Raw genomic sequence first — 6,000 nt, forward strand, 5'->3', positions numbered from 1 at the left:
ACACACACACACACACACACACACACACACACACACACACACACACACACACACAGCTACATTTATATATCTATATCTATATATATATATATATATATATATATATATATATATATATATATATATGTATATATCCCTTTTGGTTTACCATCAAAATGTCGAGCACATTGCTCGATACTGCAAATGCGAACACTGACCTGCAACTGTTGAAAATGTTGAATGCCAATGTTCCGAACCACAAAATCTTGCTCCCTTTTTGACCCTTGTTAGCACTTGTTTTTAGGGGTAGAGTGGTTGGAAATGTTGACGTTTGGTGTTTTTGCAACATTTTGACACATCAACATTATGGGTTACGCTTAAAGGTGTTGATAATATGCAGTGTCAAGCAATGTGCACTCAACATTTTGATGGTAAACCATCCCTTTTATATACATAAACATGTGTGTGGATGCCTGTATTATTCTACATACCCTGCTAATGGTGAGTAAAGGTGCAATATCACACATCTATAATGTTACTCAAAGGATCCAAAGTAAGGGCTCAACAGTGCATAATGCACTTACCTACAGACCCTTGTGCCTGCTAGATGTCACCACACATACACCAACAGGTGAGCAGGTGATGTTATGTATAATGCTGTCTACGCACGCATGGACAGGGCACATTGTTTATGCCCATAGGCTTGCCCATTCAAATGCAAACAGCCAGATGTGGCCATACTGGTAGCTGCAGCCACATCACTTGGATAAATAACAGCTACCTGACTACTAGGCTACTAGAGGCAGATACCAGTACAAAGCAATATCACTCTGCAGGACACAGACTTTGTTCAACATGAGCCTAGTTTATGTAATCCAGAATTTTGCCTGCAGCCATGTAAGTACTATTATCTATAATGTGCAAGACTAGATAGGTAGGAGTTCTATTCTTACTCCAGGCCACTCTGTGTGTGTGTGTATCTCCCTATAAAACAACTAAGAGTCCCTCACTGATTATCAAACTTCAATGGTTCTACACTTTTTGGCTCTGTAACTTGCTACCGGTTTCCAATCTGCCTGTGCTAAAAGGCCTGCTGATGTCATCTACCTTAAGACTACCATCTGTCATTCTAATGTTAGACTTTAGCCATGGCATGTGCAATAAGAACTGTAATCTATAGTGTGTAATACTAGATAGGTATAGGTTCTAATCTCACTCCAGGCCACTGTGTGTGTGTCTGTATCTCCATATGACATAAATATGATTACCTCAGTAACTTACAAACAGGTACAGTTTTGGAGTATTTTAGTTGTAACAGGTCATGTGGGCCACCAAATGCCTGAACACAACTAGGCCTGCTGATATCATCAAGCATACTATATCTTTAAGAGATAGTAACAGCAGACTTGAGGTGTAGCATGTGTGTCATGTACTGTGATCTGTAGTGTGTACCATTAGGTAGGTACGTTTTCCAGTCTAGTTGCAGCCAACTTGCAGTATGTCTGTGTTGTGTTCTGTAAACAGTAATTGGACATGGTGCTAGCCTCAATGTAGCCAGGTTTGTGTGTGTGGCTGTTAGAGCATTTTACATCATATTATGGAACTATATGATCTTTAAACTTTAGTAGCATAATGGCCCTACAGCCCTCACAATCCTAGCCAAGATTATACCATTACTTACATGATCAGCAGATTTTGCCCTTGTCCATGAGGGACACAGGCAGACGCCCTGTGGTGAAATGATGGTCACCCAGCCAATCATACAGATGACATCTGACAAAGTCCACTGAGATGGTCTGTTTGCTATTATGCAGGATTCTGTTTCAAAGGTGTGTTAAAGGCTGCTGCACACATCTCTCCCATCAGCATGTATTACTAATGTCATATACGTGGTTAATGTCTTTATAGGTTCATAAGATGATACTAGGCTATCGGCCCAGAGGCCCTTATAAGCCTAGCCAAGAATTTTGCCCATGTTCCCTCAAAGACAGCACCTGTTTCCCCTGCCCAGCAGGGACACAGGTGGGATCCCAGGGCTGCATTTTCTGTTTCTCATCCAGTCGTCCAGGTTCCTCTTAAAGAGGGCTAGAGAGGCACTCTGCTTGACATGGAGAGTGAGTCTATTCCAGAGATGGGGAGTCTTTAGGACACAAATCTATCCCACTAATAAGTTCTGTTAATGTCACAGACCAGATTAAGGTCTTGCGTGTGAGTTACTTGAGTGGAGTTTGTCTTACGAACATGCAGCAACTCCAGCAAGGCTGGGTCAAAATTGGCCTTGTATGCCAGGCACAGGTCACCCCTGAGCAGTCTGTATGAGACTGAGTAGAGGGACAGGGCTTTTAGCCTATTTGTATAGGATAGGTATTTGAGACTCTGGATTTTCCTGGTCAGAAACCTCTGTGGTCTCTCCAACTGCTGCATGTGTTTTCCAAGGTACATGCCAAAGGGGGCATTGTACTTGATAATGGGTCTGATAAGGGAGGAGTACAGGGGTGTTATGACCTCCTTGTTCCTAGATGAAATATCCTTATTTATGAGGTTGGCCATGTAGAAAGCCTTCCATACAATGGAGGCAACATGGTGGTCAAAAGTCAGGTTGCTATCAGCCGGGGTGCCCAAGTTACTCACGGATGATTGCATGCTTGTTATGTGATAATTAGTGGGGATGACATTTTCCCCAAAGGGTATAATGATGCATTTCTTGGCATTCAGTTTCAGGCCATGCTTCTGGCACCAGTCATTAGTTTGGGTAAGGCCCTCTTGGAGGATGGTCACATCACTAGGGGAATTTAGGACAGAGCCCAGATCACAGTCATCTGCAAACCTGGTCAGCCACAGACAACTGGTTTTGCTGGTTTTAGAGTGAGTAGTTCATGTACTATGCCACCTACAGATCTGCAGCATTTCCAATCAAGAAGGGTCACACGTTGCACAGTATGCAAGGCAGAGATCACCTCTGAGTAGTCTATATGCCACAGGCTACAATGACACTGATTTCAGGTGATCCCCATTGAACAGATTTTGAAGATGTGAAGTTCCCTTGTGAGGGACCATTGTGTTAGGTGCAATTTGCCAGTATTGCTTGTAAAGGTACATTACCAAATAGCCACTGCACTCAAATAGTGGCATGCTGAGGGAAGAGTACATGGAGGTTATGATTAAGTCAGCTTTGGGTGACAGTGCCCTCAGTTATGACATATCATTCCTGTCTTATCACTGAGAAGACAGGGTGATCTCAGGTGCATTAGGTATGTGTGCCCAAGTCTATCACTCCTGACTATGTACATCACATGTTGCTACTGATGTGCTACTTACCAGGAACATCAGTGGTACTTATGGAAATGATACTATATATATGGCTGCATGGAGTTTACCATCATTAGTATGCCAAAGGGTATTTGTTCATCAATACCCTCTTGTAGGATATTGACATGACTCACAGAGTTTATGACCACTCACAGTTTGCAAACATCAGCCAATGTTGTCAGCCACACTTATTCAGTATTCACTTGTATCATGGTTAAATGGATTCCAAGCAGTAGAGGAACCAGGACTGAGCCCTGTTGATCACTGCTGCATACAGATCAGCTATTGGAGGTGGATTTCCCTGTTGTGAGTATATGTGCCTACTTACTGACCCCTATTATGATATTACCATGGATGCCTAAGTGGCTGCTTTTGTCAATGATGCCTGAGTGGGGGATAGAGTCACATGGCTTGGCTAACTCCAGGGGTTGTATGCCTTGATAACCCCTCACACAGGTCCTTGGTGACTGCCTCAGACATGTCCACCACGTGTAACAGCCATGGTCTCCTTGTCAGAAATCCAAACTGTGTACAGTCAACTGTTTGCAGATTACATATATGTTTGCTGAACAGCTCCATGATGATTTGTCCCCGGGGCATACAGATATGGCTACTCAGGCAAATATGTCTATAGTTTCAGTGGTCGGTGGATGCACCACCATTCTGCAAGGGAATAACATTTGCCATTGTCCAGTCAGCTGGGATGCAGCCAGTGATTATAGTATGATTGTAAGGAGCTCCCAAAGGTGTTAGCAATCCTTGTTGGATCCCATGTAGGATGCAGCCTGGGATGTTAGCATGTTCAATAGATGCTGTATATCCCCCATAGAGAGGCCAATTATGACATGTTCTGTATATATGTAAGGTATGAGACAAGTTGTAGGAATGTCATGTGGCACATGTGGTGGGGACAGGGGAGTGAAGGTGATGCAGAACCTGTGGGACAACAGGTAGGTATGAGTAGAGACCCATTATATGTGATATCATTAAGTACGAGCTCACCGACAAACTGGGCCTGTCGTCTGTTGCTACACATGTAACTACACTGTCCATTGTGGGCCTGCTTTGTGGGGGAGGCTAATTTTGTCACATACTGTGTCTGTGGAATGTCACAACAACAGTATGTGCTTGCTGTAGCTGAGGACATTGTGTCTCCATTTTAGGTAAGCACTCTCAGCCCAACTATCACACAGCAATGTCCACCTCTTGTTGTACAGCCTGGTAATGGCAGTTGTGCACCAGGCAGATTTGCTATGCCATGCGGAGCTTGTTTTCCTCCTGTCAGGTACAGCTGAGTCTATGCGGTTGTACTGCTGTTTACATAAAGCATGGGTGTACAGCTCTGCATACTTGCCTGCCTCATCTAAGTTGGGAGGTGCAGTCAAGCTATGTAAACCATCCCATAGGAGGTAGTACATTGCTTTGTTGAAGTATATGTCTGTATTTTCTGCAAGGGGGGTTATGGCTAATACTTAGCTTTGATGAGACTGATCTATAGTCAGATCTTACCAGGGATGACCTAACAGTTGAGGGCTACAGTGGTCACCCATATTGGGAAACTCATGATGCACTACATTGTATCCCCTTGTGGGGATGTCACACCACTGGTCCAGGGCATTGTAGTTAAAGATGTGGACTAATCTGTTGGCAAGTGAGCTTCAGCAAGACTAAGCAACACAGTTGGTGGTTACTTAATGCCACCTCAAACCATGGTGTACTGCTACATCTTGTTAGGTGCAAGTACATTCAATTAAGCACAATGGGTGTCTGGATTTATGGAGATGCTCCTGTAGCTGGCAATGGCTTCTTAGGTGCACTTCCAGCACTGAATAGCACCTGCAGTGTCTCTGGGAAATCACAGTGTGTCACCAAATTTTAATGTGCATCTATCCTTAATAAATATGTATATACTGTCTGCATTTCCTTGCACACTGTCACTCTGAGGTCTGAGTACATGGAAAGACATGTAGCCTGGTATGGCTGTGGTGCTGTCCAAAGCCTTGAACCAGGTGTCTTTGAACAAATGTCTGCATATTTCAAGGTGGGGACACCTTCCACAGAGTGGAGTCCAGTGTTGCCATTTCCAGTGTGTAGTAGCATAACTGTGATGTTGTATGAAGATGGTGTTTTCATTGGAAAATTCTCCTTGCAGACAGTGCCCATAAGTTGAACTCATGCAGGTGTGTGTGATGTGGGTGTGGGTGGAGCAGGAGGTGAGCTGTGCACGTTGTCAAAATGCTCATTGCCATATGTACTGACTGCTGTGTGAGACACCATGGAATCAGGGTGTAAAATACAGTCACATCTGTCACATGTTGTGTTTGTCTGGCATAGGAGTACAGGGGTGGGAACACTTTCTCCATCTCATCATCAGTCATTGATAGTACCATTAGTGATACAGTCATGTTTGTTTATACGTCACAGCACACCATCATTAGGCAGTGTCATGACAGATGGTGAAATGTAACATTTCACCTTTATGTAGGTTCTCAAAAGTAACACAGCACCTGTCAGTGTGCCATACAATGATTTGCCAGCAATGTGGACCTTGGACTGACCATAATCCTGTTATTAGGCTTGGTTCCAATACCATACCTACAAATGTGACACTGTGCAAGTCCAGCAGAGTTAGGGTCATTGTGCTACGCCCTTGGGGTTAACAACCTGAAACATGATGTTTGTAGGCACTCCTTGGAATGAAGATGTGGATGT

Source organism: Protopterus annectens, chromosome 7.part0 (genome assembly GCF_019279795.1).
Source record: "Protopterus annectens isolate FY-2018-M chromosome 7.part0, PAN1.0, whole genome shotgun sequence".
Classification (NCBI taxonomy): domain Eukaryota; kingdom Metazoa; phylum Chordata; order Ceratodontiformes; family Protopteridae; genus Protopterus; species Protopterus annectens.